The sequence below is a fragment of the Chiloscyllium punctatum genome, chromosome 30 (genome assembly GCF_047496795.1).
Source record: "Chiloscyllium punctatum isolate Juve2018m chromosome 30, sChiPun1.3, whole genome shotgun sequence".
Taxonomy (NCBI): domain Eukaryota; kingdom Metazoa; phylum Chordata; class Chondrichthyes; order Orectolobiformes; family Hemiscylliidae; genus Chiloscyllium; species Chiloscyllium punctatum.
Genome location: NC_092768.1, coordinates 58,067,607 through 58,081,001, shown reverse-complemented (window position 1 = coordinate 58,081,001; position 13,395 = coordinate 58,067,607). Strand labels below are relative to the sequence as shown.

The 13,395-nt window shown below is 43.7% G+C and overlaps 1 long non-coding RNA gene across 6 annotated transcripts in view; it reads left to right on the top strand.

The window, feature by feature from the left end:
* Nucleotides 1–13,395, top strand: part of LOC140455524 (uncharacterized) — a 110,376-nt gene that overhangs the window by 35,268 nt on the left and 61,713 nt on the right. For all 6 annotated transcript variants that reach the window (XR_011952905.1, XR_011952907.1, XR_011952903.1 and 3 more), the window contains one exon: nucleotides 7,866–7,980. This is a non-coding gene — a long non-coding RNA (uncharacterized lncRNA). The remainder of the gene's footprint in view (nucleotides 1–7,865; nucleotides 7,981–13,395) is intronic.

Here is a 13,395-nt window from a genome sequence, read left to right as displayed (position 1 = left end):
TCAAGATCCCTTTGTAATCGTAGCAAACCTCCTTCACTGTCCACGATTCCACCCTCCAGTCTTTCAGCACGTCACACATGGCTGTCAATGGTACAAATACCTATGCTTGAGGCTCCACAATTTCTTGCCTAGCATCACACAATGTCCTGTGATACACTTAATGAGGTCCTAGGGCTTTCCATACCTTTGTGTTTTAAAACCTCCAGCACCACCACTTATATAACATGCACTCTTTTCAAGTCATAGATATGAACAGCATGGAACCAGCGCCTTCGGTCCAACTCGTCCATGCTGACCAGAAGATCTAAATTAATCCATCCCATTTACCAGCATTTGGCCCATGTACCTCAAAACCTTTGTTATTCATATACCCATCCAGATACCTTTTAAATGTTGTAATTGTATCAGTCTCTGTTACTTTCTCTCTCAGCTCATTCCATACACGCATCACCATGTGCATGAAAAAGCTGTCCCGTCAATCACTTTTAAACCTTTCTCCTCTAACCTTAAAACTATGCCCTCTAGTCTTGGACTCCCCAACCCCTGGGAACAGATCTTGAATGTTTACCCAATCCATACCCCTCATGTCAGGTCGCCCCTCAGTCTCCAATGCTCCAGAGAATATAACCCCAGTTTATTCTGCAACAACCCTGGCAACATCTTGTGAATCTTTTCTGAGCATTTCCAAGTTTCACAGCATCATTGCTATAGCAAGGTGACTGGAATTGCAGAGTACTCCAATAGTGATCCAACGTATTACTCTTGTTCCGTGAGTTCCCCAGTCTTTGTCCACAGTAAGTTCTGGAGTGAAAAATTTGTTTAGTAAATAACCTGCAGTTTCACACAATCGATGACCTCTTTGATCTTTAAGGGCCTCTATTTTGTTCTGAGGTACTTGTTTACTTATAATATTTTATACAATCACTTTTGGATTCTCCTTATCCTTCTCTGCTGATGCTTTTCATGTACCCTTTCTGCATTCCTGATTTCTCCTCAAAGTTTATTCCTTCAGCTCCTGTGATCCTCGGGGATTCCCTTGATCCACATGGCTATACCTGACATGTGCCCCCTTTTCCTTGACCAGACTCTCAATAGACAGCCAGTGTTTCCTAATGCTGTCAGCATTGAGCTGCACACAAACAAGAACATGCTAGTGCTGAAAGCTCAATTTATCTCACTTTTAAAATATTCTCACATGCTAGACTTCCCTTCCCCCTGCAAATAGACTCCCCAGTCACCTTTTGAAAGTTCCTACTCAATACTATCAAGATTGGTCCGGCCCCATTTTATAACTTGAACTTGTGGACCAGGCCTGTCCTTTTCCATAGCTATTTTCAAACTAATAGAACTGTGGTCACTTTGGCAAAATGCTTTCCCACTAACACCTCAGTCCCTTTCCCTAACTTGTTTCCCAAGGAGAGGTCAGGTTTTGTCCATTTCTGTTTTCAGGCCATTGACATATTGATTGGGAGTTTTCTGGAACACAATTACCAAATTCCTTCCTTGCAAACACTGAACACTGGCAGTCCCAGTCTAGATTTGAAAAGTTTAAAAACCCCTACCACAACAGCCCTATTATTCTGAATGATATTTGAGACCTCCCGACATATTTGTTCCTCAGTCTGCTGCTGACTATTGGGGGTCAGTAGGATAATCATGTCAGAGTGATGACCAATTCTTATTTCTCAGTTCTACTAACATAGCTTCACTGGATACTCCCACAGGAATATTCTCTCTAAGTACTGATGTTGTGACACATGCAATCAAAACCCACCACCACGCGTGCATTCTTGCCTCCCTTTCGATGTTTCCTACAGTCTCTCTAACTTGAAACGATGAGCTGCCAGTCCTGCCCCTCCCTCAGCTGTGTTTCTGTAATAACTATAAACTCCCAGTCTCGTGTTCAAATCCATGTCCTGAGTTCATCTGTCAGGCCTCTTTCATTGAAATAAATGCAGTTTAATCATCAGTTTTCCCCCATTACCTGCTATGTTCTTGCCTGCCTTGTCTGTTGAATTTGCTGTCTTTAAATTGTGCACCAGAGTCAAGATTCTTTCTTGTCTTACAACTATTTAAGGTCCAACACCCTGCCAGACTAGTTTGTATCCTCTCAAGCAGCTCTAACAATTCGCCCCACCAGGATATGGGTCCCTCCACCTCCTGCTCCCAGTTCAGGTGCCTGCCCCACCCTGTCTCCCTGTGCTTGACACCTAAACGGTCTTGGGACTTGTCCACTAAGGTCCCTGTGTTGCTCAGTACTCTGCAAGGACCAACCATTCATTATGTCTTATCGCTTATCATACCTCCAACAGGGTATGACCTCACATTGATCAGAACTAAACTGTGCTCTGATTATCATCTGATCATCATCAGACTGTAGCTAGAGACCATCCTCCTCACTGTGGACAACACCCTTACCTTTCATGTCATCTGCAAACCTACTCATGATTCCTTCTGCTCGCACATCGAAGTTATTATTCGACAGGATAACCAGCAATGGTTTCTGTAGAGATCCCGGTGGTTCATCCGCTGATGTAAGGAAATCAAACACGAAGAGCTTTATCCACCACTTGTGTATCCAATTTCCCAACTTGCCTTGATTCACAGTGGCTCTTCCCTTTTGGACAAGCCTTCCATGTGGGACCTTGTCAAAGACCTTAATGATTACCATGTAAACCACATCATCTGCACTGCCCTCATCAACATTTTGAGAGACGATTGAAAAAAAACGCAACTGAATTCCTCAGACAGTATCTTCCTCTGCCAAATCTGTGATGACTCAGCTGAGTTGATTCCTGCCTTTTCAAGTGTTGATTCATCCTCAGAATTGTTCCCAATAATTTCCCTCCCATTGCAGCCAGACTATCTGCTCTGTAAGTACCTGGCCTATCTCTGCTGCCCTTCCCTTATCTCCCATAGCAGCCTGGGATACATTTCATTGGGCTCTGGGGATTTCTCCACCTTTATGCCTGTGAAAACATTTAATACCTCCTCATTATTGATTTTAACGTGTTCCAGAACCTCAGCATCCCAATTCAAATCCCTCGCCTTTCTCCTGTGTGAATACAGATGGGAGGTATTCATTGAAGTCCTCACCTACTTCCTCTGGCTCCATGCACAGACTGTCCCTTAGGTCTCTAACAGGCCCCACTCTTCAAGTGGTAACCTTCTTGCTCTAACAGTATTGATAAAATACCTTGTGGTCTTTCCTTAACAATATCTGCCAAGGATATTTCATGCCCATTCTTTGATCCTCATTTTTAAGGACCCCTTGCACTCTCTCTATACTATTGAAGGGCTGCGCCTATTTTCATCCTTTTTCCAGCTCACGATATCGCTTTAGCAGTACTCACTGGAGTTACTGCCTTTGTCATTCACTCTTCAGAGAACACACTGATTCTGAATTCTCACCGTATCACTTTAACATACTTCCTCTATCCGAATATGAACCCAACTGCAAATAGTTCCTCCGTATCTGTGTTTGCCAGATCCTGTCTCGTGATAGCCCAGTGACAGTAATATTCTAATGATTAGGTACTTCCCCAAATTTGGCACCTTCACTTCTGCACTATCCTTATCTCTTTCCAAAATGACTTTGAAACTTAGTGTTATGTCCACGATCCCCAAAACGCCACAAATGTCCTTATGTCTGTCATCTTGTCCAGCACCTACAGCCCACTCTGTCTGTAACATCCAGCCCTCACTGACCTGGCCTCCAGCCTCTCCATCACGTGATATCACTGTGACCTTCTGCATTCCCCACAGCACTCCTCCATCCTGGCCTACAGCCCATCATTACCTCGAAGCATTCAGAAAATACGGAGGCATGGGATACAGGGAAACCTATCTGTCTGGATACAGAATTCCTGCCCCATAGAAGACAGAGGATGATGATAGATGGAAAACATTCAGCATGGAGCTCGGTGACCAGTTGTTTTCTGCAGGATCGGTTCCGGGAACCATGCACTTTGTGATTTTTATAAATGATTTGGATGTGGGAGTGGAAGAGTGGGTTAGTAAGTTTGCCAATAACACAAAGGTTGGTGGAGTGGTGGATAGCATGGAGATCTGTTGCAATGGGGCATTGACATGATGCGGAGCTGGGCTGAGAAGTGGCAGATAGAGTTCAATCTGGGATAGTGTGAAGTGATTCACTTGGGAAGGTCGAACTTGAATTCAGAATACTGGGTTAAAAGTAGGATTCTTGGCAGTGTGGAGTAACAGTGGGATGTTTGGTTCCACCTCCATAGATCCCTCAAAGTTGCCACTCAAGGGTTGTTAAGAAGTAATACGTTGTGTTGGCTTTCATTAGCTGGGAATTGAGTTTCAGAGCCATAAGACTATGCTGCAGCTCTATAGAGCTCTGCTTAGACCACAATTAGATATTGTGTTCTGTTTTGGTCCTCTCATTACAGGAAGAATGCGGAAGCATTAGAGAGGGTAAAGAAGATGTTTACCAGGATGCTACCTGGACTGGAGGCCATTTCTTATGTAGAAAGTTTAAGGGGGGTAAGGCTTTTCTCATTGGAGTAAAGAAGGGTAAGGGGCGACTTGGTAGAGGTGGAAAAGATAATGAGAGGCACAGAGAGAGTGAACAGTGAAAGTTTTTTTTTCCCCCATGGCAGAAATGGCTATCACAAGGGTGTATAATATTAAGGTGCCTGGAAGAAGATTATGGGGAGATTTCAGAGTTTGGTTCTTCACAGAGTAGTGGGTGCGTCGAATGCATTGCAGTGGTGGTTTTAGAGTTAGATACATTAGGGACCTTCAATAGACTCTTGGAAAGGCACATGGATGATAGTAAAATGAAATGTATGTAGGTTAATTTGATCTTAGAGGAGGATAAAAGGTCGGCATAACATTGTGGACTGAAGGGCCTTGTGCTGTACGGAATGTTCTACGTTCTGTCTGGTAAACTGGGGAATATGTTCCGATCAAGGTGAAAGGATACTGCATCCACGAGGAGCTCGTTAACTGGATATAGAATTTACTTCATGGTAGGAAATCGAGGGTGTTGGGAGACATTTTGTTTTTCTGACTGCAGATGTAGTCAGTCCACTGTTGTTTGTCATCTGGATAAATTATTTGTCTGAGAATATTAGTTTCCTGATAAATACGTTTGTGGATGGCATTGGTGATATACTGGACAGTGAAGAAGGTTATCTATGGTACAACAGGATGACCAGGACAGCTGGGATAGTGGGCTGAAGAATAGCAGATGGAGTTTAATTTGATAAATGTGAAGTGTTCCATTTTGGTAAAACAAACCAAAGTGGGATTTGTACAATTAATGTTCAGGCCCTGGGTAGTGTTGTCAAGCAGTGACCCAGGGATGCAGGTACACAGTTCTTTGAAAGTGGTGTCACAGGTACACAGGCTGGTGAAGCAGGCATTTGAGCTGCTACCTTCATTGGTTTGAGCATTGAGAGTAGGAGTTGGGATGTCAAGTTGTGGTGGACATTGGTGAGGCCACCATAAAAAGCATTGTTGATCAGTGGGACGAACTCATCTGGTTCACTTTCGTCCTTCAGAGAAGGACATCTGGCATTCTAATCTGGTGTGGCCTACATGTCAATCCAGGCCCACAGCAACATGGCTTAATTAGAGCTGCCCTCTGGATAATTAGCAATGGGCAATATATGCTGCTCCAGGCAGTGTCGCCCACATCCCATGAATGAATAAATAAAAATACATATATCTCTCCCTACCTCTGCAAATCCCTCCAGCTGCAGCAATCCGTACTGGCTTTGTAACACCGTTCAGGCCCTCACCACTCTCTGTAACTCTCACCACCTCCAGCACCTTCACCTCTCCCTGTTCCTATCGTGTCATTAAACACTTACAATGATTCTCTCTCCCACTGCACTCCTCCTGCTAGCAGACAGTACGCAATCCCTCTAACACTTACTGCGTAAACACTCTCTCCCTTTAGAATTGTTAGTAGTTTTTGGTGATCTTCTTAGCCTGATAATCTAATATTTGAGATGCTTACATTTTGTCCTGAGTGAGGGACAGGTGGGAATTTCTTGCTGAGGTTTTGACTGTTTCAATGGAACGTCCTTTTGTTGAGTGTTTTACATTGTTCTTGAAGTGTTTACAACTGTTTATTTACAGACACACATTTCAGTCTGTTCATCCTATTAACCTTTGGTCAGTTCTCCTCTCAAGCCCATGGAAATGGGCTATTTTGTTTCTAGTCGTATCTTGTCCATTCTGTAATTCACGTTAAACCTTTATAATTAATTAAATGTCACTTTATCCCAATTTCCCGGAGGATCTCTCCAGGTGACATTACTCATTCGCTCAGCTTCATCAGAAAACGGTCACTGTGAGATAGTTACGTCCCTTGCCAGTTGCACAATGTGTTATTCGAAGAAACACTGAGAAAAGAAAAGTTCTTCGAATACCACTCTTGTCAGTGTGATTGTCCCCAATTATGCGAATATTGAAGTTTCCCAAAATTATCACAATGCCTTTGTTAAAAATCCCAATGAGTTCTTGTGTAATGCAGTGATGAGCAATGAAATGCTTTTCGGTGGCTAATAACTGTTCTGCTGTTTGTGTCCTTGGCAAGTAGTAGCCAGAATGTACATTCAGACTGACTCTACTTCATGATCTGAGGCCAGATGCTTTCTCTGTGATGCCTTTGTTACCCATTTCTGTCAGTGTTACCCGACCAGCCTTTCCCATTCTTAGACCCCGCAAGATTGTGAACCATTAAGTATTTATGTTCCACCTTTTGTCCTGTAACCATGTCTCTCTGGTGTCTAAATCCCATTTATCTCTGTGTCACAAATCCATCTACCTTATTGAAGATACTTTGTCCATTCCAAAATAAAACATAATTTACTCTTTCCTACAATCTCCTTTCACAAACCTATTCACTGATGTACAGTTTTAGTTAAACTCTCTCCTTTGCTGTTCCTTTCCTCTTATCTTCAGCCACATCCCCATGCTGTTCTGATGCTTCACCTTTTCCCTTTGGACTTGGAAAGCTCCTTTCACTTGAAGCTTGTCCCTGCATCCTCCATGTCAGCTTAAAGCTCTGTCCATAAACCTACCAACATGACTGGCCAGGACTCCATTCCCATCATGGTTCCATTGACGCCCAGTGTAATGGGATTTTTTTTTCATTTACTCGTGGGACGTGGGAAAAGCTGACCAGCCCTTCTTGCCCAGCCCTAGCTGCCCTTGAGCTGAGTAACTTGCTCGGACATTTCAGAGGGTAATTGAGAGGCAAACACTTCACTGTGGGTATGTCATGCACACCACATGAGGCTAGCAGATGTCCTTCTCTGAAGGACAATTGTCTTTTTGATGAACAAAGGTTATTTTGGACATCCGCAATGGTTTCATACTTATTCATGGATTGTTAATTGCAAATTTTTTAAAAATATTGATTTAAATTCCCCCATTTCTGATAGTGAGATTCAAACCTACCTCCAGTGAATATTAGCTGAGGTTTTGGCTACCTGCTCTAGCAATAAAACCACTCGGCCATCACTTCACCTGCTCACAGATTGCTCATTCCTGACCAGTTATACCAGTGCATGATGAAGCAAAACCCGTTTTTCCAACACAATTATTTGATCTTGACATCTTCCAGCACTCTGGTGCTATCACTCAGTCTCTCTCCATGTCACTGTGAGGGTGTATTTGCTGCCTCTGTCAGTGTCTGTCATTCTTGCAGCTACTCCAGATCCTGAGCTAAGAGAATTCTCCACTCCAGAGAGACGCAACAGCACAGGCCAGGGATGGAGCCTGGGATTTTCCAGATCTCTGTGGGACTTAGTGCCATTCTCCATGTGTAACTCTCACTATATCAGTATAAATTCCCATTATGTCTATTTCTGTGTCCCCTGTAGGTACTCAGGAAGTTCCTGACTCAATAGACTTCCCATCGCCTCATTGAAGATGTTTGGTCAGCCAGAGAGACAAAGGGAAGAGAGATCTTGAGCCTTCAATAAATCCTGCAGTGAGGTAAGATAACTCACAGGGCACTGAGGAGAGAACAATGAGAGGGCTCCAAACATTGGCTAATAAGACATGACATAGATACAGTGCTGGAGGGGGAGCACTTTATGACACACCCCAGGCTCAATCCCCACCCCTACTGTAAGTCCTGTTGTAGTAAGACTCACTACTCTGCAACGCTGTATCTATGGCATGTCTTGTGCACCAGTGTCTTCAATAATTTGTAACTCTTATAGTAGTTCCTGATCCTGTAACCTCTTTCCTCCCCGATAGTCCCTCCACATACTTGAAATGTACTAAATTCCAGACTACCATCACTATCGCTGTAGCTTGCTTCAGTGTCTACGACATGCCTTATCTCAGTCGTCACCTCCTCCATTAACTGGAGACAGAGTCAAGCAGCACGGAAACGGTTCCCTCGATCCAACTCGCCCTTGCTGATCAAGTGCCTGAATGAGTCGTGTTAACTTAAATTTGACCCATATCCCTTCAAAACTTCTCTCCATGTACCTGCCCAAAGGCCTTTTACATGTTGTTATTGTACTTTTCTCTACCACTTCCCCTGGAAGCTCATTCCATACATGCACCATCCTCTGTGGGGAAAATGTTCTCCTCCAAACTCTTTTCAGTTTTTCTTCTCCCATCTGATACTTATGCCCTCTAAGCACAGAACATAGAACATGACAGTGCGGTACGGGACCTTCGGCCCTCAACGTTGCGCCAACCTGTGGAAACAGTCTGAAGCCCATTTAACCTTCCCTATTCCATTCTCATCCAATGACCATTTAAATGTCCTTAAAGTTGGCGTGTCTACTACTCTTGCAGGCCAAGCATTCCATTCCCTGACTATTCTGAGTATTCTGGCATCTGTCCTATATCTATTAATTAATAATAATATTAATATCTACCTCAATTTAAATCTATCTTCCCTCGTGCTAGGCATCGCCAGCCGAGGGAAAAGGCTCTCACTGTCCAACCCATCTAACTCTCTAATTAACTTATATGTCTCAATTAATTGGCCTCAAGTGTCTTCTCTCGGACAAAAACAGATTCATGTCCCTCAGCCTTCCTCCTAACACCTTCCGTCTGTACCAGGTAACATCCGAGTAAATCTCCTCTGTACCCTTTCCAAATCTTTCACATCCTTCCTCTAATGCGGTGATCTGATCCATAGGCAACACTCCAATTGTGGCCACACCAGAGTTTGGGACAGCTGCAGCATTATCCCATGATTCCGAAATCAATCCCTCTACCAAAAAAAAGCTCACATGCTGAATGCCTTGTTAACAACCCTATCAACCTGGGTGGCAACTTTCAACGATCCATGTACATGGACAGAGTGATCTCTCTGCTCATCTGCACTATCAAATTCTGCTTTACCCCCATCCACATGTTTGGTCACCTTCTCAAATACGTCAATAAGGTTTGTGAGGCATGACCTACCCTTCACAAAACCGTGCTGACTATCCCTCATCAACTTATTCATCTCCAGATGATTGTCAATGCTAGCATTTACAAGCCTTTCCAACACTTTATCCAGAATCGAAGTAAGGCTCACAGCTCTATAATTACCCTGGGCTGTCTCCATTCCCCTTCTTGGTCAAGGGGACCACATTTTGTATCTTCCAGCTGTCTGACACTATTTCCGTAAATAATGACGACATCAAGATCAAAGCCAAAGTCTCCGCAATCTCCTTCCTGGCTTACCAGAGAATACGAGGATAAATCCTATCCAGCCCAGGGGACTTACCTATTCTCACACTTTCCAGAATTGCTAACACCTTCTCCTTCTACAGTTCAATCCCATCTAGTTATGGACTCCACTACCCTGGGGTAAAGACGTTGGCTAATCAACTTACTTGTACCCCTCATGGTTTTCTAAACCTTTGTCAGGTCACCCATCAGCCACCTACGCCCAATGGAAATTCAAAAGACAATAATGTAAATATTTCTGCTCGTGTCCCTGCCACTACTTTGTCACAATGTTATGGGCTACACTTGTTCAGGACCTCGGGCTTTCTCTCCCTTTGTGTTCTAAGACCTCCAGCACCACCTCTTCTGTAATATGGACTCTTTACAAGCCATCACCGTTTCTTTCCCTTTATTTCCTCGTCTTTGTCCAATGTACGTTCTGACATGAAACGCTTATTTAGGGCCTCGCCCATCCCCTGTGGTTCGACAGTTGGATGGCCTCACTGATCTTTGAGGTGCCCTAGTGTCTCTCCAGTTGCTTTTTTGTACGTGTGTGCTGTAGAAAATTCTTTGTATTTTCCTTAACCTTATCTGCCAAATCTATCTCATCTCCCAATGTTGCTTTCCAGCTTATCCAGCATCTCCGATTCTGTCACACCTTCCAGTGTCAGTAATATCTTCGTCAATCTTTGCTCCATTACAGTTTCATGAAATGCTTCCTAACTCAGGATGATCAGAATTCTACGCAGCGTTTCAAAGCTATGCTAGCTATCCCTAATCAAACCTTGCCTTTGCAAATGCATGTAACTCCTGTTCGGCGGAATCGCTTCCAACAACGTGTGCATCACTGACATCAATCTAATTGGTGTTGATGTCCCTGGCTTTCCCTCGCAGCCTTTCCTAAATACTGGCAAATTATTAACCACCCTCCAGGCTTCCAGATCATTACCCGTGCCTGTCAGTGATAGAAAAATCTCTTTATAGGACCCTACAATTTCTTCCCACAATATCCAGGGATATACTTGATTAGTTCCCAGGGATTTGTCTACATTTTATGCATTTTAAAACCTCCAGTACCCCCTGTTCTGTAATGTGGACTCTTTTGAAGAACATCACTGTTTATTTCCCTGACTTTCCCAGTCCTTCTCCACAGTAAGTTGAAATGTGAAATTTTCGTTTAGGATCTCAGCCATCTCCTTTGGTTCAACAATTGGTTGGCCCCATTGATCATTAAATATTCCATCGTATTTAATCTTCTGTTATTAATATACCTGTATTTTCCTCAGTTTGATCTGCCAGAGCTTTCTGTGGTCCCCTTTGGGCCCTCCTGATTTCCCACTTAAGTGTATTACTCCACCTGCAATGTTCTTCAATGGATTCCCTTAACCCAGCTGGCTATATGTGCTCCATTTCTCTTGATGAGAACCTCAATATCTCCAGTCATCCAGCGTTTCTTACTTGCATCAGCATTATCCTTCACACTAACAGGAATATGCTGGCCCTGAACTCTCATTTTATCTCTCTTTTGAAAGCTTCCCATCTGTCTGAAGTCCCTTTACCTGCAAATATCCTCCACAATCAACTATTAAATGCTCTTGACTCATACCTTCTGGATTCAGGCAAGGCCAGTCTTGATCATTAACTTGTGAACCAGCCATGTTCCTTTCCATCGCTATTTTCAAACTAATACGATTGTTGTGACTTTGCCAAAGTGTTGCCCCACGAACACCTCAGTCCCTTTCCCTACCTTGTTTCCCAAGGCGAGGTCAGGTTTTACCCCTTCCTGCAGTCCGACTTTTGACATTCTGACTAAAACAGTTTTCTTGAACATGCCTAACAAATCCCTCCCACCCAAGCTCTGAACACTCTGGCAGTCCCAGTCTAAGTTTGGAAAGTTAAAATCCCCGACCATTACAACCCTATCATTCTTACAGATATCTGAAATCTCCCGACATATTTGCTGCTCATTTTCCCACTGACTATTGAGGGCCTGTAGTGCAGTCATATCAAAGTGATGACCAATTTTTATTTCTCATTTCCACCATTACAGCATCACTGGGCGATCCCCAGGAATATCCTCTCTAAGTGCTGCAGTGATGTTTCTCTGATCAAAAACTCCAATTCCCCTCCTCTCTCACCTCCTGTTCTCTCCATCCTGTAGAATCTGTACCCTGGAACACTGAGCTGCCACACTGTCCCTCCCTCAGCTGAGTTTCTGTCATACCTATGGTGTCCTAGTCCCACGTCCATGCACCAAGTTCATCTGCCTTACCTGTTAAGCCTGAAATAAAGTAGTTTAACTGAGCAGTTTTCCCTTGCCTGCCTTGTCTATTTAAATGACTCCCTTGACATTCTGTCCCAGCTCAATCTTCAGACTGTAGCCAGAGACCATCCCCCTCACTGTGGGCAATATCCTCACCTTTCATGTCATCTGCAAACTTGCTAAAGATACCTTCTGCTTTCACATTCAAAGTATTAATGTACATACAAACAACAATGATTCCCGCACAGATCCCTGTGGTACACCCACTAGTGAAAGAATTTACACAAAACCAACCCTCCACCAGTTGTGGATCCAAGATGTCAACTTGCCTTGGATCCTATTGGTCTGTTGGACCAGCTTTCCATGTGGGAACTTGTCAAAGGCCATAGTGAACTCCAAGGAACCCACATCATCTGTACTGCCCTCATCAAAATTTTAATCGTGATTTCAAAGAAAAGTCAGCTGAATTCATCAGACAGGATCTTCCTTTACCAAATCCTTGCTGACTATCCCTAATTGTTCCTCAGAATTGTTTCCAATAATTTCCCTCCCCCTGCTGTCAGACTATCTGCTCTGTAATTACCTGGCCTATCCCTGCTGCCCTTCCTGAACAAAGGAACCACATTAGCGATCCTCCAGTCATTCGACACTTCACCTGTGGCCAGCAAATTATTAAATATATCTCCACCAAGGCCCCAGCAATCTCCTTTTATACTTCCCTTGGCAGCCTGGGATACATTTCATTGGGCACTGGAGATTTCTCCCCTTTTATGTCTGTGAAAACATTTAATACCTCCTCCTTATTGATCTTAACATATTCCCGAACCTCGCCATGTCAACGGAAATCCACGGCTACAATGTCTTTCTCCAGTCAGATTATAGATGGGAAGTATTCATTGAAGGCCTCACCTACTTCCTCTGGCTCCATGTACAGATTATCCCTTTGGTTTCCACCAGGTTGCGCACTTTAGCAGGGAATCCTCTGACTCTGATTGCAGTCAAAAAATATCTTGTAGCTTTTCCTTAATAGTGTCTGCCAGGGATATTTCATGGCCATTGCTTCCCCCTCATTTTCCACAATCCCCTTGCCCTCTCTATACTTGTGAATGGCTTCACCTGATTTTATTGCACTGTAGTTTCTTTATCAAACTCACGATATCACTTTATCAGTATTCACTGGACTTGTTGCCTTTGTCATTTCCACTTTATGAACACACTAGCCATGGATTCTCACTGTATCACTTTAACATACTCCACTTTCCAAATATAGCCCTAACTGCAGGTAGTTCAGCCCAGTCTCAGTTTGCCACATCTTGTCTAATTATCGGAGACTCAGTTGTGAGGGGGACAGACAGGAGACTGTGTGGCTGCAGAAGTGACCCCAGGATGGTGTGCTGCCTCCCGGGTACCAGGGTCAAGGATGTCTCTGAGCAGTTACTGAATGTTCTGAAGGTGGAGGGTAAAAA